At 36.6% G+C, this 24,590-nt stretch overlaps 1 long non-coding RNA gene across 1 annotated transcript in view; it reads right to left on the bottom strand.

Annotated features, from left to right (window-relative positions):
• Window positions 1–4,818: 4,818 nt before the first annotated feature.
• LOC137210713 (uncharacterized) overlaps window positions 4,819–24,590 on the bottom strand; it is a 60,016-nt gene continuing 40,244 nt past the window's right edge. The window contains exons 2-3 of the long non-coding RNA XR_010936673.1: window positions 7,352–7,414; window positions 4,819–7,213 (exon numbers count right to left, since the gene is read on the bottom strand). This is a non-coding gene — a long non-coding RNA (uncharacterized lncRNA). The remainder of the gene's footprint in view (window positions 7,214–7,351; window positions 7,415–24,590) is intronic.

The following is a 24,590-nucleotide window of genomic DNA, read 5'->3' as shown; positions in this document are numbered from 1 at the left end:
TTTGGACTCAGAGTTATTTGATTTGAATCCTATGTCCTTCCCCTGTTACCAGCATGACCTTGGGAATTCACTTGTGATCCTGACTTTTGTCATCTCTAAATAAAGATGATAATATCTCTTTTTCCAGACTGTTGTAAGGATAAGATAATGTATGATAAATGTTTAGCACAGAGCCAGCATAATACAAGACACTCAGGTGAAGGTATCTAGTGGGCAATTTAATACATGGCCATGGAGCTCAGGAGTAAAGTTGGAGCTATAGAAATAGAGAATTGACGGTCACCACTATATAGATAGTAATATATAAAAATGCCCTCACATTTGAAAAAAAGGTAGTTCATTTTGAAGACCAGGGCTTTTAGTACATCTGAAGATGCCAGTCAAATGAAAGGTTCATCACTAGTTATAACATCAGTATAATCAATCATGTTTTGAGTCCCAGGCCCTGTAATGAGAAAGAAAGCTAAGACTTTAGAAACCTAGAATGACAAGCCAGTGTTTCTGGCTGTCTGTTCAGTGGCATGTCCATGCTGATTTCAAACTAAATAATCATCACTCTGTTGGTGAGTCCGATGATGCTTTTATCACAGCAGGATAAATTCCCCTTGTCAAAACTGGCACCAATTATGCAAATGAAATTTGAAGGATTCATTAGCTAAATGGTAATTGGAGTAGCTTGCATTAAAGAAATGATATACAAAATTTCTATCAAGAAAAATTGCTTCATTTTTACAGTAACCTTAAAAAGGTTTCTCAGAAAATGATAAATAAATCAAGATTTTAGAATAATTTTACAGATATTTAATGCATTCACAGCTGATACTCTGTTCATGATGCATTTTAACATGCATTCCTTTGCTAGTCATTGTCTTTGGTTACAATATACTTCTTATAGTACTAACAGGAAAGATATTAGGCATTATTTGAAGGTATAGCATTGTACTGTCAATGAAAAGAAATGTAAAATCAACAAGGTTTTACTGGAAGAAAATTTAAGGTTTCCTAATCATCCCAGGTAGATTTGATCAATCCTTTATATGTACAGCAATAACATCTATCACTGACCTTACTCATTCAATGAGTTTGAAAGTATTTCTTTCATTTTCCAGAAAAGTTTGTATTGAATTGATATTTTTTTCCTTAAATATTTGTTATAATTTATCGGTGAAATCATCTGAGTCTGGAACTTTATTTGTGCTAAATTTTAATTTTAAGTGAGTTTCTAATAGTATATAGTTAAGTCTGGCTTTTTTTTTTAACCATTGAAATAATCTTTATCTCTAAACTGGGATATTTAAATCATTTACATTCAATGTGATTTCTGAGATAGCTAAGTTGATCACCTTGCTATTTGTTTTCTATTTGTCCCATTTCTCCCTGTTCCTTTCTTCTGTGTTCTTCTGGAGTTCCTGGGGAATTTTTTTTTCCCCCCCGCTGGGCAATTTTTAAGGTTCCTTTTTATTTCTCTTATTATCTTATTAGCTGTAACTTTTAAAAAATATTTTAGTGATTGCATAACAGTTTAGAGTTACATCCTTAATTTATTACAGTACACTCCAAGTGATATTATACTACTTCATGCATATTATAAAAATCTAAGAATAGTATACTCTTATTTCTCTCTTTCTGGCCTAAATGCTATTGTTGCCATATATTTTACTTACAGATATGTAATAAAACCCACAATGCATTGTTATTACTTTTGTTTCAACAGTTAATATCCTTTAAAGAGATTTAATAAGAAAACACTCATATATTTACCCACATGGTTACCCTTCCCAGTGCTGTTCATTCATGTAGATCCAGATTTTTAACTTGTATCATTTTTGCTTTGCCCAAAGGACTTCTGTTAATATTTCTTGTGCTGTGAGTCAGCTGGTAATGAATTCTTTCAGCTTTTGTATGTCTGAAGGTGCATTTATTTCACCTTCATGTTTAAAATATATTTTTGCTGGGTATAGAATTCTAGATTGACTTTTTTTTTAATTTCCATACTTTCAAGATGTTGCTATATTTTTTTCACATGCACTATTTTCAAGGAGAAATCTGCTGTCATCCTTAAATTTGTTCCTTGGTATGAAATGTGTCTTTTTTTCCTCTGGCTGATCTTACAATTTTCTTGTCATTGCAAGTTTTGAGGAATTTGATCATGATATGCCTTGGTTTAGTTTTCCTCATGGTTCTTGTTTTGGAGATTCATTGAGCTTGGATCTGTAGACTTACCTCCCTTCTCTTCGCTTTAGGAACTCTGCATTTGCATATTGTGCTGCTTGAAGTTGTCCCAACAGCCCACTGATGCTCTTTTCATTTACTTTGGCATTCTTTTGACTTTGGTCTTTTTTATATCTTCCATGTCTCTACTTAACTTTTTAAACATATGGAGTATAGTTATAATAATTATCTTAGCATTCTTTGTCTACTAATTCTAATATCTGTGTCTATTTTGGGTTCATTTCAATTTTTTATTATTCTCATTGTGGGTCATGTTTTCTTGCTTTCTTTCATACCTGATAATATTTGATTGAGTGCATACATTGTGAATTTTACCTTTTTATGTGCCAGATATTTTTGTCCTCATAAACATCTTTGAGCTTTATTGTGAAATATAGCTTAGTTACTTAAAAACAATTTGATTCTTTTGAATCTTCCCTTTATATTTTGTTAATTATTCCCCACTGTTAAAGAAAGACCTTCTTGACTTCTCTACCAATGCCCTGTAAGTTTTTCCATTTAGGCTGGTGGAAAGAGGTACTATTCCCAGCCCTGCATGAGTATAGAGGCAATGTTCCCTTTTTTCTCCAGCCTCAAGTTGTTTTTTCACATCCATGTACTGATCACTTCATGATTGAATACTTGAGAGGGATCTTCTGTAAATTTCAAGGGTTTTTCTTCGTGCAGCTCTCTGGTACTCTGTCAAGCCTGTTGGTTTTCTTGAACTAACTACTCATCTTTTCAACTCAGAGAGTCAGCTGGTTTTTACCCGAATTCTCTCTCCCTCAGCTGGAGCCTGAAACTCTCTCAAGGCACTAAGCTTAGGAAATCATAGGGCTTATCTCATTTGTTTCTTGTCTTTCATGGGTAATCTTTTGTAACTTAATTCCAGTGTATTAAAAAGAATTTTTCCATATAGTTGTCTCTCTCTTTTTTTTTTTTTGGTCTTTTTCAAGGTTGTTTTTTACTTGAGTAGAAGTCCAGATCCTGTTACTTCATCATATTAGATTTTAATTTAGATGTGAATTATAGTGTCTCATATTTTCTTCCATGTTCTTTACCATTATGCTACACTACATTATTGCGGTTTTTCTCTTATAGGGGAATTATAAAGGATATACAATATACAAGGGGTACTAAGGATGTAGATGGTGAGCTCACATCTCATTGAAGGAAAAAGAAAGTTGACAGCTATAAGGAGAGGTGAGGGAAAGAAAAGTGATAGAAGTCTAAAGGCTGGATATGCCACTGAAGAGAGGGAGCCAGAAATCCAATGAGGGATGAACAGACAGTTGCCAAGCAAATATCCACGGCCAAGTTGTAGTTGGACAGAACAAACCTCTGGTAAGCCAAGCTTTATGGCTCCAGCAAACACTGTAGTATAGAAGCAGGAACAGAGCAGAGAAAGTAGAATGTGAGGATAATGTCGGGCTCGGTACTGGAATGCAAAGAGAGGGGTGGGTCAGGGTGAGAGAAGATGTCGACAATAGAATAATAAAATAATTCAGGTAGCTGGGTTGGCAACAAAAAATACCATTTGGCCATAAGGGGACTCATTTAATACTTTAGGAAAACAATATTCTAAAATATCAATATGCACGGAAAACAATTTTTGTGCTTGAGAGGAAGCAATGCAAGAGACGACAGGTGAGGATGGCTTAATTTTGGACAGTACCGAGGGAACTCAGGGATAGCACTTTATTCTGTTATTTGTGGCACACGGCTGATTAGAAGTGGAAATGAAGGTTAATAGAGGCAGAGGGTAATTGACCATGAGATCAAGTGTCTGAAAGATAGCAAATGCATTGAAAGGAATGATATTTTTGAGCCAGATGCTGTAGAATTCCAGGCAGAGTGACACTACCAGGAGGGAGCTAGTGTGGATGCTTCCCCAGTGCTGAAGAGCAGAGGGAAGATGGTGGGGAAGTGAGGAGCTGGTGCCAGGCCAAATCCCATGTGTGATCTTTCTGGCCCAACCATATGCAATTACAAAGCTTTTCCTTGCAGGCCTCGTGGGACGAAGCTGCCTTCCCCACACCAGAGTTGGTGCATAGCCTGTTCATTGCAGTCCTGGAGGGAGTTATAGTCAAGGACTCAAGCCCCCCCATCCCTGGGCCAGCCAGACATGCTCATATACATATCTGTACTCCTAATTCAGGCACCTCCATTCAGTTCAGAGACTTCCTTATTGAGGGCCTTGGCGGAGGTACTTTTCTCCACTTAACTTAGTACCTTTCCGTTCCCATCCCTTACCAGCACCCCCTGCCACTACCACGCACACAGGTCTATAAAAAGGCAGTGACCTTCTGTCCAGGCTCCTCCACAGTAAGAAGATTCCCCTGCCTGTGCTAATCCACCTGACTTGCCTGGTGCATTCCACAGAAAACAATGGAAGGGCTTCCCTGGTGGCGCAGTGGTTGGGAGTCCGCCTGGCGATGTAGGGGACGCGGGTTCGCGCCCCAGTCCGGGAGGATCCTGCGTGCCGCGGAGCGGCTGGGCCCATGAGCCATGGCCGCTGGGCCTGCGCGTCCGGAGCCTGTGATCCGTGACGGGAGAGGCCGCGGCGGTGAGAAGCCCACGTACTGCAAAAGAGAAATGGAACACCGAGGAGCCAGGGCTACTTTTTGCCTCTTGCTTGCTCTGTCACAGTTAAGTGAATGAAAGCTTGAATGTTACTTTCAACTTGGCTCATTATCCTAATTGTGCACCTTGATATCTGGTTCTTCACCAGTCAGGGACTAAAAATTGAACTATTTTCAAACTAAAATGAAATTATTTCAGGCTCCATAGGACCAGTTGCAAAAGACAAGCCTAAACATATGAAACTCTGCTAGTAACAATGAAAGAATGTTAAATTGTCCTGGGTACAAAGTTTTACACATCACATGAAGATTTTTTTCCTCTATGAGTTTCTGCAAACTGGATAAAAGTCAGAAAACTAGTTAGTGAGGGTAATCATGGCATTCTTAGTAACCAATGCATAATGTCACAATTATAACAATTAAGCCAAAACTGATGCTGATTCTGTCATGATAGAATATGTGACTGATATTAAAACTGTTATTTGAAGATCAGAAACTTACCAATTTTATATAATTTACAGTGTTGAATTCAGTGTGTAAACCATGACAGGCACACAGTAAACATTTGTGATTCCCAACTAAATTAAATACTTAGGCTATTGTTTTGTTTTGTTTTAAATTTGATTTTTTCATTCATATGTCATTCAATCATTTATGCATTTTCTTCAAATGCTTTTTTATGTCTCCCACATACCAGCCACTTTATGAAGCCCTAAGATAAAAAGCTGAAAAATACATGGTTTCTGATCTCAGTGAAATATCAGTATTTATACAATGCTAGCTCTCTTCTGAAGACCATCACTCAGTGTTGATAAGATCACTTCTAATGAGACTGTACTAAAATCTCCAGAGGAAAATAAGCAACTTTTAAACATCAAATGCAATGGAGATCGCTGATAGTGAATGCTGTACAATAAAGAAAAAATAATAAATAGGGCTGTTTCTTAAGGATTCTTAGAGCACAGCAGAAAGACAAATGTTCTTAGATTTTTTTTACATCTGTGCAGGATTTTCTCCATTCTGATTGTTTTTCTACCAGTATCATGGCCTTGTCTCCAAAACATTTACTGTAGATGTTGTAAAAATCTAAGTAAAAAGTTTCTTCCCCATTTTCTTCCTCTCTTCTTCTCTCCCTGCCTCCCTCTTTTTCTGCCTTCCTTCTTTTTTTTCTTTCATAATCATATAGGATTATCTCAGTAGAAAATATAGCAAGAAATTTGTTAGGTAAACACTTGACCTGATAGGCCTGTTTACGTGTGGTGCAGTGGCTTAAAATTGGGAAAAGTGAACCAGAAATATAAGCTATTTAAATTCACATAGGATGTCCTCTTAGACATGCTTAATGATTTGCTTGATTCTAATTGCAGTACAAGAATAAGATGAGTGCCCAGACCTCAAATCAAAAGGCAAAATTGTCTAGACTTTCAAAAAATGCACTACGTTTTTTCTTTTGGCATTTTGGAGCTAGAAAACAAAAATAATCTCATAGGCAAAAGCAAAACTGATTAAAACGTTTTGAGAATACCATTTATATATGTTTACCATGTCACATACACAGCACTTACTTAAGAAAAAAAATTGGGGGGGTATTAAAAGCAAAGAAAAAAGCCTGTAGTCAAAATGGATTCTAAGGAAGAAACAAACATTCTGACCAAGTTATCACAGTTATCTTACCACCTAGGAAAATAATATATCCTTGCTAAATATTCTAGGGCTAAAACCTAGGTTTAAATTACAGCTCTAGATTTAGGGATGCTGCAAACAAAATCATCCATTCCAGAGAATAAGGAAAATTCACTTATTCTTCTTTCTCCCTCCTTCTTTCGCTCTCTTTAATCTTTTCTTCTGTCTTTCCCACTCTTTTATTCCCCCCAAAATATGACTACTTATTATACAGCAGAGTAGGTACTGAGGTGATAGAAATAAATAAGACAGATTTCTTCTCTCTAGACGATCAGCTGCAAAAGAGAAGCTTAAAAATATGAAATTGGTACAATATATCATAGTGTGTGTCATAATGGAGGTTTTATCAAAGTGCAATGAGAACACAAGATCTAGGATCTATTTTTCTGCCTGGGGGGATCAGAAAAGGCTTCAGAGGGAATATGAAATTTGAGTTGGATCAGGGAAGTTGAATGAAATTTTTTGCAAATTACCGTTACCCCTAGTTTTATCCATGTGTCACCAGGGTCCAGGGCAAGGAAGAAGTGCTCACCAAATTCCTCTGGGATCTTGACTCTTCTCTGTCTTGAACTTTAGCTTCTCTTATTTCATGACAACAGGAGAACAGATGACGTTAACGGAGCCCTGCCCAAGGCAGTAAATCCAGCAGAGTCCCTCGGAGGCAGTCCCAGCAAAGATGTGGACAGGAGAGAGCTCTCTGCCAAATACCAATGACTTCATGGCAGCCTGTCAAGCTTCTGCATCCATCAGGAAATAGGAAGCATAGACACACGGGAACACATATGAAAGATCAGGGGCTAAGGAGCAGGGTAGAGAAAATGATCAACATCACAAAAGAGTGAAAGAGGTAATACATAAGGATAACAATGCCTTACATTTGCATGGCAGTTCAGAATTTCATATATCTTTCAGCATTTTCTTTAAGCCTCACAGCAGATCTGTAAGACAAACAAGGAAAATATTAACTTTTCTATTTGACAACTGAGGAAATTGAGGCTCCAACAAGTTAAATGAGTTGCCAAAGGTCACACAGCTTAGTTTCCTAACTGTTAGTCCAGGATTTCTCTTGTTTCTTGTAGTCTGATTGTGGCATTTGCCTGAGGGTATTCATGCTGTTGCTATGAGTGAAAAAACCATCCTCCAGGAATCATGGTTTCCAAGTTTGATTCTCATTTCTGCCATTCATTCTCTTCATAATAAAGAAATAATAGTAATAAACAAACAAAAGGCCACTATTCTTTCTGATTATGGGGAGCAGAAAACCACAATCAGTACCTGATTTGTTAACTGCTTATTTTTTTTGCCAGTTCCTGATTCAGAAGCTTATTCATAACCTGAAATGATACATACCTGTAGTATATCTAACCTGTACCATACTGTACTATCCAAAGTTGCCATATCTACCCTCTGAAAGTGCCCAAAGTATGGTGACTTAGTAATTTTATAACCAAACAAGACACAAAGCTCACTGTTTTAAAACGCACAACCATAGTGCTGTGCATCGTAGAACAAGTTCATGGGGCACATTCAGCTCTCATGTTTGATGAAAAATGCAGTAGAGGCAGTGACTAGCTCTCAATTTTTTTTTCGTAATTTTGTCTTTTCATATAAACCTTAAAATAAACTAACAGGATGGCAATGATCTTTGTCCCCATAGAACCAGTAGTGTAAAACAGAGTATTTAGATTAGCGGCATAATATAGGTAACATTCAGGAATAGAAGTTTGCCCCACAAAAAAATAATCTAAATGGTGATGCCCAAGAACATAGGATATAGCTTTCCAGTGCTTACCATCTCCAGGCATTTGTGTAACCATCTACCAGCTTTGCTGCAACGGTATATTACATGTATTGTTAATGTTCCTTCAACTTGAACTTTTTGCTTTTTCACTTAAATCGACTTATCTTTTAAAAAAATATCACTTACTCTAATAAGAGAGGAAGCCCAAAAATAAAAATGACAAAGTAAAATCATATTATTAAATTGTAATATTGTTCTCCACCTTGAGCTCTTAGATTGATGCCCCTCGCTTTCATGAGAGAGAGAGAGAGAGAGAATTTGTCTAGAGAAGAGCTAAAGATATGGGGGCATCAAATTGAATATTCTCTTTGATGATAATCAGAAGGTTTGGAAGAGAAGTAAAAAGAGCTTGCCCAGTGTATGATCCACTGTCATTTAATACTACCTCAACATGTTACCTAAAACCATCTCTTACCCACAGCTAATACTTTGGGTTGCACTAACATATTAATTTTCTTTCTTCACATATGTAGTATATAGGAAATGATTAATAAATAGGTGTTAAATATATGTTAAATCAAATCTGGACTGATTATCTCTTTAGTACCTTTGTCTTGACCAATTACCTTATAATCCTAATTGATGGCATCAGACTTTCAACACAAATTCCAAGAACAAAGTAAATACTTGGTAATAACTAGTTGATCAGTATTTGGATCAGTTTGGACAGAACAGAAAGGCATGTATTCCCACCATCAAAATGAACGATAGGGATGGAGACCCCTTTATACTTTGTGCTATGCATATTCAAATGAGATATATGCTATTTCTATTTTTCCATTAGTATGTTAGGTAGGATATTGAACTACAAAGTTTCACATAGAACTCAAAGAAAAAATAGCTTACATATGTTAACTATAGTATAAATATTATGGAAGAAGCTATTGCTTCTTTACATTGATTCATCTATTTAGGAAAGCTGACCTTTATCTAACTAGAGTTTCCAATTTAGACTTGCCCCTAAAATGACTATAGCACATGTTCACTGTCAAACATTCAACTGTTATTCGTGTTGACATTTTTCACATATTCTGTCCTAATTGCATCAGGGAAGCATAATAAGGTTGTACCATGTTTTAAAGATAAAGAAGGTTCTGTAAAGCAATAAAAAAAAATGTGTTTTACACATTAATACTGGCTCTCAGAGATCCCAGAGGTGGAATACAAGGAAACATGTTTTTTGAGAATGATAAACACCATTCAAGTTCAGAAGCATTTTAGTGATGTTGAAAACTTAATAAAGAAAAATATATAGAATCTAAAATGTGAATGCATTTTCATAAAAAATAAAATAAGAAAATATACATTGGATCATCAGTAAGAAAAAAGGAAGATAAAATGAAACAAATTTTGATTGATACATACAGGTTAATATTAGGAGATATTGTCACATATGTTTTAAGTTGTATATAGAAGTAATCTAGTACCTTTTTAAAACAAAATTAAACCGTAGAGGTTAGAGATGAGGTCATGAAGCAAAGAAAATACACACTTCCATGTACTTCACACTATTAAATGTGCATAAAACTGACAAATTATAAAAGTAAGAAGTCACAAAATTGCTGTAATGTATATTTTTATTACCCCATTAATCCAAAATTATCTAATCACTATTCTGCCCAAATCCAGGGAGGTGGGCTAATTAATGAATGTTTTAGCCATGTTCATCACTATAATTTTACATGGATACAACAATAGTAAAGGAGAAACTTAAATGAAAGAAGAACAAAATCTTAAAATACTGAAAAAAACCTCTACTGCTGGTGGGAATGAAAAATGGTACAACCACTTTGGAAGTCAGTATGACAGCTTCTTACAAAACTAAACATTCCTCCCACATGATCCAGCATTCACACTCCTTGGTATTTACTCAGAGGAATTGAAGACTTATGTCTACACAAAAAACTGCACACAGATGTTTACAGCAGTTATTCATGACTGCCAGAATGTAGAAGCAACCAAGATTGTCCTCCAACAGGTAAATAAATAATCTGTGCTATATCCAGACAATAAAATAGTATTCAGCCCTAAAAAGAAATGAGCTATCAAGCCATGGAAAGACATGGAGAAACTTTAAATGCCTATATCTAAGTGAAAGAAGCCAATCTGAGACAGCTACATACTGTATGATTCCAACTATGTGACATTCTGAAAGAAGCAAAACTATGGAGACAGTAAAATGATCAGTGGTTGCCAGGGGTGAGGCAGGGGTGAGAGATGAACAATCAGGGCACAGAGGATCTTCAGGGCAGTATGATATTATAATGATAGCTGTATGTCATTATTCATTTGCCCAAACCCATAGAATGTACAATACCAAGAGTGAACCCTAAGGTAATTATGGACTCCGGGTGATTATAATGTGTCAATGTAGGTTCACCCTTGGTAAAAAAATGCACTGTTCTGGTGAGTGGTGTTCATAATGGAGGAGGCTATGCATGTGTGAGGGCAGGGGGTAAATGGAAAAATCTCTGTATTTTTCTCTCAATTTTACTGTAAACCTAAAATTGCCCTAAAAAATAAAGTCTTTAAAAAATATTTAGGAAGCCAACCATGTTCAAAGTAAAGATATTGGCAAAGTGATAGTTCTGAGCAAATGTCTTATTAGATTTACAGATTATGTTTGACAAAGTAGACTCCAGCACATTTATATATACTATTTTCTCAGCAAAGGGTGATAAGCTAATTTTATGGAGCTATATCTACAGGGAAGTCTTACCTTCAGATAAGTCTTTACATTTAAATGTCTCAAAGAAATGGACCAAAGAACTATTCAATGTAAAATATTAGATACATAAGACTGGACAGAAATCAATTTTAGGGAACTCCTCATTCAATATTTCATCATTATTTACAACTCTCAGCAAAGTGATCAGTCTTATTCATTCAACAAATGTTTACTGTGTGTTGTCTGTATGTCAGACACAGCTTTAGTGTCTAGAAAGTTTTTTCTGCCTAACCAAACTGTCTTATTTGGCACAGTTCAATTTATTAGACAGTTTTTCCTTATTTCATTTTTCTGGATTAAGCCTTTGAAGCTACATAGGTTAAGTCTTCTTTCTCTTTTAGAAGACATCCTCCAAGATTAAGGAAAACATCCCTAATTTACCAGAACAGACTGCAAAACAAAATACAGTTGAACAACACAGGTTTGAACTGTGTAGGTCCACTTATACATGGACTTTTTTCCAAAGTAAATACTACAGTACTACAGAATCAGAGTCTGGCTGAATCCAAGGATGAGGGACAGTGTACTCAGAGGACCAACTATGAATTACATGTAGATTTTTGACTAAGCAGAGGTCAGTGCCCCAACCCCTGCATTGTTCAAGGGTCAACTCAATTTCCTTTTCTACTCCTAAGTTCTTGGCATATACCTGTTTTTAGTGCTATATTTAGTTCTTTAAAACACTAATCACAAAGATGTGACTAGTTGATTACATGTGGAATTTCCAATGTTCAATCCATGAGTCTCTTCCCACATGGAACAGTATCTCCAGGTTATTTTGTACAACAAAAACCTCAGGACTGTGAATATCTCTTCCCAGACTTACTGATTGAGGTTCAGGCATGATTTTCCTATTGATTGGTGGTCATTTTAAATTGAATGTCTCACAAAGATATCAAAGCAAAATTTCTAAATCTAAATGTCTTCTCAAAGTCTTTTTTTTTCACTTCTCACATTCTCTATCCTGGTAAATGAAGCCACTATCCACCCATTGTTCTAGGGTAGACTCTTTGAAGTCTCACATTCTTAATTCTTCCTCCTAATTATCTCTCAAAGATGGTCTCTTCCTTAGTTTAAACATCTATTATTTCTCATCTACATCACTGGAAATCCTCCAAATTGGTTTCTGACTCCTGTTTTCCACCCTCTAATCATATGCCATGCAGTTCTATGAAAATTATGTCATTCCCTGCTTAAATTTCTGAAATTATTATACATATCTTGTATAGGATATGTACCCATGTAAAAGATTTTTCCCATCTTTCCTTCTACATTTTGTACAAATTCTATCCCTTAATTGTTCTACTCTAATTGAGAGTTTCACTTACCGAGTCCTGGTGAAATCTATAGTCTTATTTACTTTCTTGCATTAAAATCTGAATTTTATCTTATCTTCACTCACACTCTGCATTGGAACAGAAATTTCTGAATGCATTGGTGGTGCTTTCAGTCTCCTAGTCACATGTTAACATTTTGAATTACTGGGCAATTTTATCATGATGTTTTCCTTTCAATCCTATCCAGTGTCTTTCGCAGTAAATAGTGATCTCATGTGTACTCAGCAATTAAGAGTATATTGATGTCAATAGTTAGCACATATAAATATAGCAAGACTGTGTAAGCTCAAATCTTTACTGTTTATCCTGGAGTTATTCAACATATTATAGTCACTATATGCATGTTAGCCTATTGGTAGGGCCAAACAGGTTTGGAAAACATAGGAATTAGATAAAGATAATTAACTATTCAAGGTATTAAGTTAAAGAGTAAGCTTAGTGGGCAAATGGATACTCAGTTTTTCTCTATATTTTGTCATATTTTGATTTTAGGATTGTTTTAAACACTTCACTAAGAAAATTTTCATATTCAAAAATAGAGGGAATGAATTTCTATGAATTTCTGTCTATTCTGGCAATAGCAGTCTGTTTATGTCCTGTGGTTTGTCACTTAACTTTTGTACTACCTTTTCTCCTGTGCTCTCAAGATAGAATGCCAATAACCTCTCCTCAGAGCTCTTAGAAATAATTTAAAAATTAAAGCTTTCTGATGGAAATGCTAAATACAATTTAGATTTAAATACAAATACAATTTAGATTTAATGGGAGAATTGGGGTCTGTAAATTTAGCAATCAGAGCAAGGGAGCAGGGTGTTGACTGTGTTTTATTAATGAGAACTGGGAATCAGGGTTGCAGAGTTATACTCCCAACTCTGTTACTTTTTGCTGTTATCAGGAGAAAACATTTAACCTGTCTCAATTTACCCATCTGGAAATAAAAATTGCTTTTCTTTCTTTTTTTTTTTTTTTGTGGTATGTGGGCCTCTCACTGCTGTGGCCTCTCCCGTTGCAGAGCACAGGCTCCGAACGTACAGGCTCAGCAGCCATGGCTCACGGGCCCAGCCGCACCGCGGCATGTGGGATCTTCCCAGACCGGGGCATGAACCCGTGTCCCCTGCATCGGCAGGCGGACTCTCAACCACCGCACCACCAGGGAAGCCCTGCTTTTCTTTTCTGATGCAAGCCTTAACTAGATTATTAAGGCTGTCTGAACTCACTTTTTTATTATTTATTGCAAAAAAGATATACAATTTTAAAATAAATATTACATCATGCATAAGGGTGTTTGTATTAGAATGCTCAGTTTCCAAGCCTGAGATAAATGAGGCAAAGCCATCTGTATGGGATGCCAGACAGAGCCTCACGTCCTAGTGGTTCAAGAGCCTAGCAGTGTAAGTGTTTATGGTCCATGGGTCAAAGCTAAGAAAAAGGTCACTTCAGGATAAAGATGATGTGCAACTAAGTAACTCCCTACCAACTCACATGCACAAGGCAATGAGCTCCAGTGTCCTAGGGAAAACAAGTATACAGAAAACCCAGATGCTGGAAAACCTTTAGTAAGATCAATGAACAGTAATCTGTGGGGAAGGACCAATTAAATAGATATATAGAAAGTAGCAGAGTAACAGATAGTTCTGACACAGGCCAATGGCCTATGTCAATGGTCAAGTCACAATTCTTTGTCCCAGAACTTTTTGAGTTATGTTTACTCAAAACTAAGGCAGAGAAGAGATTTCTGGATGTCCCACAATTGTCATTAGTTTTTCTTTCCCATGAGACTGGTTTCTCCTGATTGGTTCTTATGTAGCAGAGAGGTCTGTTCTACCACTACCAGCACTATCACCCTGGTGTCTGTTAGGGGCATGCTGCTCCCAGGTGTGGACATGGAGCTGAAACCAAATGCAAGAGGGTTGAGATGCCTCTATGGGGCTAAGCTGCTTCTTAACTCAAGACTTTGATCCCACCCATCTCCCGCTGACTGGCATTATTCCTGCCCCCTCTTCAAACTCCAACAGCTATAGAAGACCTCATGTCAGGTCACCAGCTCTCTGCCTTTGAACTTGAAAGGATTTAGTAATCCACAAACTCTTTCCAGACCCTGCTGCTCTTGCCTAAACTGAAAACTTCCTCCCTCGGCCTTTCTTCTGATTTTTCTCTCAGATTTCATCAACCATTTTGCTTTGTGCTTTCCTCACCCCTCTTTTAATAAAAGTCCAGACCGTCTCCCTTTCCTTTAGCAGAGTCACATTGTTGTTCACTTGATTTCGGTTTTAGCTGTGGGATTATTGACCACAAAAGGATTGGAAAGGGATTTTAGAGATGCATCTAGTCCATATTCTCCATCTGGTATCTGACCACTCCATTGTACCTTCCAGTCTCTGCTTCCAAACCTCCACTCACATAAAATTCATTCCTTCCTGGGCAGCTTTTCTCATTTAAAGAGAATTAGATATTACCTGTGTACTTGTCAATTATTCATTAATAAAGCTGGAAAAAAAAAGAGTTTGCATGAGGAACTTAAAAAAGGAGACTTTGATCTTAGAAAAAGAAATAACAAAAAGGATGTGGGGGTAGGTAAGTAGAAAGGTATCTCATTCCTATTTTAACCTGACAATTCTTTAAAATTATTTTTTAAAAATTTAAAAAATGAATCAAATTCCTTGTATTTTAGTTTCTAATACATAAAATGGAACCAATAATAAACCTCACCTAAACGTCTTACCCTAAATATCTCATAGAGTTGTCATGGAAACCTAATGAAATAACGTATAGCAGACTCTTACTTGGGCCTCAATCAGATCCAGTGCTAGAGCATAATTTGTGAGTTGATGGGGGAGCCTGCTCAAAGAATCTATGTATTTGGCATAAGTGTCCCTGAAGGTGGAAGAATTAGAGGAGAAAATGTAGCATAAAATATGTTAAAGCAAAGCATTCTGTCCACTTCCATGGAGATCACAGCACTCCTCTGGCACCTCAAGGGTCAGCAAGGATATTAGCATTCTCACAGAGGCACTAGTGGGCATTTTTAAAGTAATCTGGAGAACATTAACAAAAGAATACAGTACAGATGAGAAAGAAAATAAAGGGCTTCTTGTGGTAGCAGTAGCTGACACACAACATTGTGAGACAAGGTCAAACATCTCCTTGGGACTCCCAGAAACACCAGGATGGGAGGGGCTGCCAGTTTAAGTGCCAATGGGATCAGGATGCCCCACAACTGTTTTTTAATGTTAACATCACCTACTTGAATGTGAGGAAGAAAAGTCACATTATCTATATTAAAGAGCTTTGCAAACTACAAAGTTCTATGCAAACGTAATATAATACTATGCTTTTACATGAGTAAAGCCTCTGGGCATGTCTTTTCTGTTACAGATGTACACTTTTAAAAGAAAAAAATATACAAACTTTTTATCAGTTTTATGAAATTAAAGTGCAAATTTTTTTTTCAGTTTTTTTATCAGTTTTATGAAATTAAAGTGCAAATCTGCACTACTGAAATGCAGAGAAAACAGGTTGCCTTACTTTTCTCCTGAGGAAGCTTCTGTCTATTTTTAGACATGTATAGGAGCGCTGCTCTTGAATAGCTAATTAAAGAGCTAAGGGGTAAAGTCAATGCGGGGGAAATTCTTTTGATTAACTTATACACTGCATTTATTTCCTCTGGAATAATCTGCATCATCCATAGAGTACCCACTTAATTAATGTTCTTTATCAAGCACCATTTCTGGGAAAGGAGGAGAGGGGCAGGCGTAAAAAATACTAAAGAATCCTTCCTCCCCCTCTTAAGCAAACCCCTTTAGTCACCTGTGCTCAATTTTATAATCTTGGAAACCACCTGTCTGAAAGATGAATTTCCCTCAAACTCCAGCATACTGAACTTTGTGCAAAGTTAAAGCAAACATGTTTTATGCATGATCTTAGAGTCTAGATGAATGCAGTGAGCAAAACTACATGGACAGTCCTTTTCCACCTCTGCAGACTAATTATGGCCAGTTTGGGCCGCCTGACAGAATCCCAGTTCTGCTCTTAATCTAAATGTGGAGTGGAATGTTCCTAATGCATAAGCATTTACTTTCAGGATGGACAGAGACACTGGGCCCTATTCTCTAGAAACTTCAGTCATTTTATCTACAGTCTGAAACAACAAACAAATACATTCTGATAAGTGGGAGGCACTAAACAAACATTGGTCATTAGTTGTTGATTTTATTCAACAGTGAGTGATTACTCATTGCCAACCCTGTGCTAAGTGGTTGGAATAAGGTTGTGAAGAAGACAAAGCCCCTCCCCTGGTGGAAATCACATGTATAATAAGTGCATAAACAAATAAAGGTTGTATTTTCAGATGATGTTCAATTCTTTTTTAAATTTAATTTAATTTTTTATACAGCAGGTTCTTATTAGTTATCTATTTTATACATATTAGTGTATATATGTCAATCCCAATCTCCCAATTCATCCCACCACCACCATCTCCTCCCGCTTTCCCCCCTTGGTGTCCATATGCTTGTTCTCTACATCTGTGTCTCTATTTCTGCCTTGCAAACCAGTTCATCTGTACCATTTTTCAAGATTCCACATACATGCATTAATATACAGTATTTTTTTCTCTCTTTCTGACTTACTTCAGTCTGTATGATAGACTCTACATCCATCCACGTCTCTAAAAATGACCCAATTTCATTCCTTTTTATGGCTGAGTAATATTCCGTTGTACATATGTACCACATCTTCTTTATCCATTTGTCTGTCGATGGGCATTTAGGTTGCTTCCATGACCTGGCCATTGTAAATAGTGCTGCAATGAACATTGGGGTGCATGTCTCTTTTTGAATTATGGTTTTCTCTGGGTATATGCTCAGTAATGGGGTTGCTGGGTCATATGGTAATTCTATTTTTAGTTTTTTAAGGAACTTCCATAGTGGCTGTATCAATTTACATTCCCACCAACAGTGCAAGAGGGTTCCCTTTTCTCCACACCCTCTCCAGCATTTGTTGTCTGTAGATTTTCTGATGATGCCCATTCTAACTGGTGTGAGGTGATACCTCATTGTAGTTTTAATTTGCATTTCTCTAATAATTAGTGATGTTGAGCATCTTTTCATGTGCCTCTTGGCCATCTGTATGTCCTCTTTAGAGAAATGTCTATTTTGGTCTTCTGACCATTTTTTGATTGGGTTGTTTGTTTTTTTTTTTAATATTGAGCTGCATAAGCAGTTTATATATTTTAGAGATTGATCCTTTGTTGATTCGTTTGCAAATATTTTCTCCCATTCTGAGGGTTGTCTTTTTGTCTTGTTTACAGTTTCTTTTGCTGTGCAAAAGCTTTTAAGTTTCATTAGGTCCCATTTGTTTATTTTTGGTTTTATTTCCATTTCTGTAGGAGGTGGGTCAAAAAGATCCTGCTGTGATTTATGTCAGAGTGTTCTTCCTATGTTTTCCTCTACGAGTTTTATAGTGTCCAGTCTTACGTTTAGGTCTTTAATCTATTTTGAGTTTATTTTTGTGTATGGTGTTAGGGAGTATTCTAATTTCATTCTTTTACATGTAGCTGTCCAGTTTTCCCAGCACCACTTATTGAAGAAGATGATATCCATTTCTATTTAAAATCATGCAGATTAATTCAGATGGTGAGTATAAGAAGGTATGAATCATGTAAAAATCTCGGGGCAGAGCAGCCCAGGCAGAGAGAACAGCAGATGTAAAGGCCTTGAAGGGGCAATGAACTTGGCGGATGGGAGTGACAACAAGAAAGGACTGTGGGAGCAAAGAGGAACACGTCCCAGAGACTGGGGGGACTTTGTAAGGCTTTGTGAGCCCTGATCAAAATTTGGGCTGTATCAGAATGAGAACAGAACTCTTGGAAAGAAACATTTTGGAAGGAAAATGATACAAACTGAACTGTGTTTGGAGGTGGCTGTGACTGCAATGTGGAGAATGGACAGTACACGGCAGGAGCAGAAGCAGGTCAACAGGCCAGAGAATTATTGAGAGGAAAGTTAGTGTAAGTTGTGATGAGAGTTCTTATTTTAATTTTTTCCCAATTTTTAGTACAATTGTAAGAAATATGGTCCTGTGCAGCTTTTTTGAGATTCCTTTTTAAAGAAGTCTGTTGCTAAGCAGGTTGCTATGGAGACTGAGCAAAGCCAGGAAGAAAATGACTTCAGTATTTTATGCAGACTTTATTTAAATACCAGCAAAGGGGAGCCAGGAGTAGTCTAATCTCCCAAAGGAGAAAAATGTATGAGTTAGAAAAGGTCAGAGAAGGAGCTTGTGCGTGTATATGTGAGTGTGAGTGTGTGTGTCAGTATGAGTGTATGAGTGACTGTGTGTATGTGTAAGCAGGTGTGTGTGTGTGTGTGTGTGTGTGTGTGTGTGAATGTATGTGTGTGTATGTTTTGGATGTATCTGTTTTAACCACTCCCAGAAGAAAGATTATTGGTGGCATGCCTCTGGGTGATTAACAATAATTTGTCTAGAAAGGGGATGTAACGCTCGATTCAAGAAAAGTTAGAACTAGTCAAGATCCCATTGGTTGATCAAAAAAGTAAGTAAAAATAGGAAAATTGAACTCATTTGGGGAAGAAAGCAAAATGTAGTAATAGGAAGGTCTATCTCTCACTAGAGATGGTTTAGAATAGTGTAAAGACAAACCTAGACTTTAAAATTAGACAAAAAATTCAGTACCCACTTAAAAGCTATGAGACCTAGGGAAAGGTCCTTAAATATTTATAAGCTTTGGTGTCCTCAATTGTAAAATAAGTGGAAAAGTTTATTTTGCTGATGGTAGCTGAAAATGTTAGTGGCTCCTCCAACAAATTCATTCTCTCTTTCCATAGCCAGCAATACTTGGGAGACAACTGCCTAATTCAGGCCTATGGTTCTCATCTTCTTCCTGAGTCCTTGCTCTCTTCCCCCTCCCTTGATTCCAAGTTTGGTCATGTGAGTTCTTCTGGCTAATGGAATATGTGTATGTCACTTCCCAGGCAGTTTTTAAGAAGCAGTTGTGCTACCACGCATGCTCCCTTTTTCCTATTGGCTGACTAAATGTGGAGGATGCTGAGAACTTAGAGGAAAGAGCAACGACAAAATGGAGGAAGCCTGAGTTCTAGAATCACCCCATGTAGGAAAGAAAATCACTTAAAAAGATCAAAGATGGGACAATTTAGCTGTGTGTAAATAAACTTTAAGTTGCTGAATTAGTAAGCTACTAAAATTTGGGCACTGTTTATATTGCCAATACACGTGCTTATTATGAACACTGCAAATGATCCATAGTCCATCACTTAGCAATGCATGTTTGATAAATTAAATGTATTAGTTTTATTACCTTGCACAAATTACTTAACCTCTGAGTCTTAATTCGCTCATGTGTAAACCATGTCTCCCCTAAATATTTTCATTTCCACTCTGAATATCCCCAATTCTGTTCATCATTCTTCAAATGGAGGAGTTTTCAGATCTTGCATTATTATTATTTTCTTTTAAGTTTTTAGGTTGGTCAATGCTCCTCTTAAAGGGCACCACTCAGACTTCAACATATTACCATAAACAAGTCAGTATAGTGGGATTATAACCTTGTCTGTGTTAAATATTAGACATTTGTTGTAGTTAAAGATCACATGGAAACAGGTGAAACCAGTGTCTCTCTACTTATTAAGATAGTAATGAGCTGATGTGTATAAGAGAGCCTATGCCTTCGTTTTGTACTGATGCAATCATATTCTGGGACCAGAGTATGAATATCATTGTATTTTTTTAACTCATTGTTTTACCATGGGTATCACCCACCACATTAACTATGTTTTCCAACTTTGTGTTATCTCCAAATCTGATAAACATGGCTCCTGTATCTTTTTCCAAGCCATTATTAAAATGTTGAGCTGAAAGGCCAAGTTCATTATATTTTCTTCTGGAGGACAGTTTTAAATATACCAATAAGTAGCCACATTTTAAAATATATATTTCCAAACAGCCATCAATCATCTTTATACTCAGAAAGTGATTTTGATATGTTGATGAATTTCCACTTTTTATATTCCTAGGTAATTTCAACTTCCTATTCACCCATCCATAACTAATCCACTATTTGGGGCCTATCTACTTGAGAAGCAGACGCATTCAACAAACATTTAACAAAGTAGTTCTCAAAGGGCAAGTCTCACTTTCAAAGGGGTGTTTTAGAAATTTGAGAGTATTTTTTCATTGTCACAATAATTAGGGGACCCCTTAGAATTAAGGGTATAGGAATGACCAGGGATGCTATATATACTTCAATGCACAGGCCTGTCCTGCACATTAGATAATTAACTCACATCTGGCAACTATCAAATGTCCTGTGGGAGATTCATGTAGATGAATAATCTCTATATAATATCTGAGCTTATGTCCTAACTCTATTTTGCACGAAAATACAAACACACATATACACACACATTTTCTCTGTTTTAACTACACAGAATTTTTCAGAAATGCCATTATGCTAATCAGCAAAAAGTACTTTCTTAGTAAATCTATCAAGACTTGTTCACTTTTTTGGAAAAGCACATCATAAATTGAAATAATCTTATGAAATTTAAGTTTTCATACAACACTTCCGTGTCATTCTGCACTTTTAGTTGCTGCATCCACACTATGTCTATGTATATATACACTGAGTCTATATATTAGCTTATATTTCAACTAACAAAGATAAAAATGTAAATAATATTCAAAAGCTTTCTGTTTTTCATGTAGTTTTCATAAGTAAATGCAAGTGTCTAACCACTTATTATGCCTTCTAGTGTATTCATACCTTATCCTTTACTAATGATACACATGCTATTTTATGATAAATTGGTTTCTTCTGATTTTTTTCTTTTTATTAGAGTTAGGATATAATATTGATATTTTTTAAAATGTGTTTAAATAGGCTTTATTATTTAAATTTCAGGACATTAAATGGGATATTTCATATTATTTGTTATAAAAAGGGAGGAGTTAGGTCTGATAGGATTAAAAACATCAATTTAATATTTTATATATATAAGGAGTTCTGTGGCTGATTGGTGGAGACTAGATAAAGAATAAGAAATAGCTCTGGTTTAAGGAAGAAAAGAATAGATTAGAAACAGCTATGTAAAAAACACAATGACAGACATATGAAGAAAGTACAAACGACACACAGAAAGGAAGCACCTAATTCAGTCCTGAGCGTGTAGCAGGTGCTCTCATTGCCGCTTGACCCTCATCATTCCTTTATCTGCTGACAGGTTCTTACTGCAAGCACTTGTGATTTTTCTGCCTCTGGACATTCTCTGATCATCTTTCTTTGAGAATGTTCACCCCATGCTCAGGGAAGGCTGGAAGTACAACCAAGATAATGGCCTATTCCCTTGCAAGAGCAGTTCTCAAGCAATGAGGGAAAAGAGTTGCTGCATACATATCCCAGCTTCCTCATCCCTCAGGTGGGATTCTGAGGCATTTTCTATGCAATTTCTCAGAGATTCCCAACATGATTGAGCCCCAGGTTCCCACAGTGATAACTTGCTTATTAATTTTCCTTGTATCAGCTTCCTTACCTCCCCCACACATCATTTTTCCACTTCTGTTTTATATCCTGGATTCACCTCCCAAAGAAACTGCTTGAATACAAGTCCTCATTTTATGGTACTTCTGGGTAAGCTCAACTTAAGACAGGTTGTAAATTTCATTCGCATGTTTGCTCTAAGATCCATTCCCTACCTCCTCCCTGATCTGCTTTGCATCTCAGGGAACTAACTTTCCCAGCCTCCCCTTGGCAACTGACATCTGGTTGGTGTGGGCATGGAAGTCACTGGTGGGCAAGGGCAAGAATAGAGGAGAAGGCAAGAGATTTATATATTTCTCACTCTGCATGACAGCATTTCCAGCAGCAGCTGTGCTTTCTCTGGTTCAACTCCCAAGGAGCAGCCTATCATCAGCTCCCACCTGGCAGCCCATACCATGGTTCTAGCTTTTGCAGGACAATCCCAAATCCTAGTTTCTGATAAACCACCTGTTTCTTTTTTACTTCCAGCATGGTGTATCTAGGAAATTCAAACAGTTTAGTGTTGTTGGAATACACAATGTAAGATGGTGAATGACAGGAAATGAGCTAGAAAAGTAGGTAGCAGTTAGATGAAGGAGGATGTCAGATGCATTTTATGGAGTTTATCCTTTAAAGTAAAATTTCCTGAATTCAAGTGCTGTCTCTTACTTATTTTTTCTTTTAGAAAACCGTTCGTAGTGTTGAGTTATTCAACCGTATGTGAATCCTTACTTTTAAATTACAAGACAGTTTTTTTCATATATTTTAGTCTGTATATTTCTTTGGGCAACAAAATTATTCCCTACCCCAGGGACAATGCAATGTAATGAGGCAGACATCACACTGGGGGTTAGGAGATGTGAATTATAAAACCTGTCCTCCAACTTTGGGATGATGATGACATAAACAAAATTTTTTAAAAAAGAACAAAAAGCACTGACGATTACTTCAACATATGCATAAATAGCTGCCCTCAAAATACTTCTTAACTCTTGTTACTTTAAAGAAAATTACAGGCCAAAATTCAGATGTATATCTGCCAAGACACTCTGCCTTAAATGAGTTACTACTTCTTATCTTTTCAGTGAAAACAAAGTCTAAAGACTGTACAAGGACTATCTGTATTAACACAATTCAGGAAACTGTAAGTTAATTGCTTTTCTTCCTGGTTCCTTCTTCCCAACACTAAAAAAGAAGGGTAATACAAAGAATGGTTGCCATGATAAACCATGGAATACTAAATGCCAAAGTTTAATACAAACAGGTAGCAACAATTTTGTGCTTCCCTATGTTTTCAGAGGCCTGATGAATTCATTATAAGGGTTGATAAATTAGCTGAAGTTTAATTTATTTTAATCAATATATTGAAAAATGAAAACCTCTAAAACCACTGTTGCTATTTTATTTCCAAGCCCCGTCCCCATAACCAAATCTCAGCAGAAGTCATGATAAGTTAGGGAGCAAAGTAAAGCAACTTTGACAAAAACTGTGTTTGATTGATGTGTACACAGAGAGGGGTAAGTACAGCTCAGCCATTTCTAGAGACGATTCAAGTGCTTTCAAGTCTTCATATCCTACTGCACACTAAACTTCCTTAGTTACAAAAAAAAATGCTTTCCTTTGTGGGAAATTGGCAATTACCCTGGTATTGCAGTATGACATTTTCCCCAAAAGGCTGTCAAAACCTAGGGCATTGAATTGTAATTTTTGCCAAGTAGTTTCCCTTTTGACTTATAAACAAGTGATATTTCATCCTTCTTTACTGTATTCACTTAAATGCAACAGAAACTCAACTCTATGGGCGCTATCAAAGGGATACAAATTTGAAGAATTCAAAGAATACCTATTATTTCCTTAATTCCAATAACTATTTTCTGCTGTATTGCACTGTGTGACTTCTTTGCTTCAAAAGAAATTATCATTCTTTAGCCATAAAGAACTACTCGAGGGGCATGCCACTACATGATCCCCATGTATTCTGTAATTTAGAGACTGCCATGATTCTAAAACTGAAATACAGTTCGAAAAAAATTCAGTTAAGGGGATAGGCCAAGACTTCTAAATACCACATTTTTAAACAGGCTCATTGATTCCTGAGAGGTAGCAATTTGCCACCATATTTATAACTTTCATTAAATTGAAATCTAATAAGACTTTCAATTAATCAAAAAAGAGTTTATTGATCTCCTGTATCATGTAGCTTGTGTCTGACAGGCTTGGCTGTAAATCCTGGCTTTGGTTACCATCTTTACAATGCTGAAAGAAAACTCTAAATTTCCTTGAGTCTCAATGCCCTCATATGCAGAATATTGAAATACTGATTTCTTCCTTAAAGTAATGCTGTGAAGATAAAATTAGATAATTCTGTGGAGTCATATTCTGGATATATTTCTTTTTCTTATGTGATTTCAAGTACAAGTACTTGGCGGAGTTGCTGTGGGGAAGGATTTTAAATAGTTTGGGTGATTGCTATGGACTGAATGTTTGTCTCCTTCCCAAATCCATATGTTGAAGTCTTAATCCCCAATGTGATTATATTTGGAGGTGGGGGACTTTGGGATGTAATTAGGTTTGGATGAGATCATGGGGGTGGAGCCCCCACAGTGGAATTGAAGGCCTTATAAGGGGATAAAGAGTCCTGAGTCCTCTCTTTTCATCACGTGGAAACCAGGAAGAAGGCTGGAACTAGAACCTGACC

This window comes from Pseudorca crassidens, chromosome 2 (genome assembly GCF_039906515.1).
Source record: "Pseudorca crassidens isolate mPseCra1 chromosome 2, mPseCra1.hap1, whole genome shotgun sequence".
Classification (NCBI taxonomy): domain Eukaryota; kingdom Metazoa; phylum Chordata; class Mammalia; order Artiodactyla; family Delphinidae; genus Pseudorca; species Pseudorca crassidens.
The sequence above is the reverse complement of the archived record's forward strand: the minus strand, read 5'-3'. Positions and strand labels throughout refer to the sequence as shown.